This window comes from Wasmannia auropunctata, unplaced genomic scaffold (assembly GCF_000956235.1).
Source record: "Wasmannia auropunctata unplaced genomic scaffold, wasmannia.A_1.0 LD336097.1, whole genome shotgun sequence".
Lineage (NCBI taxonomy): Eukaryota > Metazoa > Arthropoda > Insecta > Hymenoptera > Formicidae > Wasmannia > Wasmannia auropunctata.
In genome coordinates, this window is record NW_012026793.1 from 2,162,385 (window position 1) to 2,163,288 (window position 904).

Sequence of the window (904 nt, forward strand, 5' to 3'; positions counted from 1 at the left end):
ACTGGAGTTCAGACGTGTGCTCTTCCGATCTATATATATACGATATATTTTGTTAAAATATTATTTAAATATACTACATTTATTAAAAAACATACTATCATTGGTCAACATTTACTAAGAAAATCATTTAATCTTTATTCAGAATTCTTTTTATTGGATTTCCCCATTTTTTGTGAAAAAAATATTTGTTTCAACTTTAACAGGATTGTGCCACGTCTTTCCGATCGAGCTCAGCTTTTACACAATTTTTTTTCTCACCAAATGGAACAACTTTAGGGGGCGTCGTGAAAAAAATTTGGAAAAAATTTTTCACCAAGTATAAATAAGATCCACCCTAATGCGCATTGTAACGCGAGCGTATAATCTTGTATTGGTGATTCGAGATTAAGAAAGAAAGTTTCTGAACTCAAATAATCCGAGTTAATTATTGTGAGTGTCTGTGATCCGAATTCCGGTCCAGCCTTTACTTCTAGTCCATCCTTTCCGCTCAACTTGAACTTTCAACGATAACTCGCATTTCTTCCTCGAGTCGCCCACGCGCCACGTTAGGCACCTCGCGCTCTCTCTGAGCGAAATCGGCGCTGCAAGTTCACGACAATCATTCCAACCCGGTTAAAGTCATGGACATAAAGTTGTATCAAATTAAACAAATAAAATTCAAGTTGTGTTATTTTCAATGTATACATGATTTTTAAAAAAATTCAGTTTTAAAAACAAAAAATATAATATCATAAAAAAAGTGAAATCAAAATATTATTCCAAATATACCTATTGTAATTATATTAAAAGAATACAATGATGGAAACAAAAAAAGCCGTAACTAAAAAAATGTAATATTGAGAACAAAAAAAGCCAAAATAATGACATGAAAAAGAAGTAAAATTAAAATGTTATTCCAAGTATA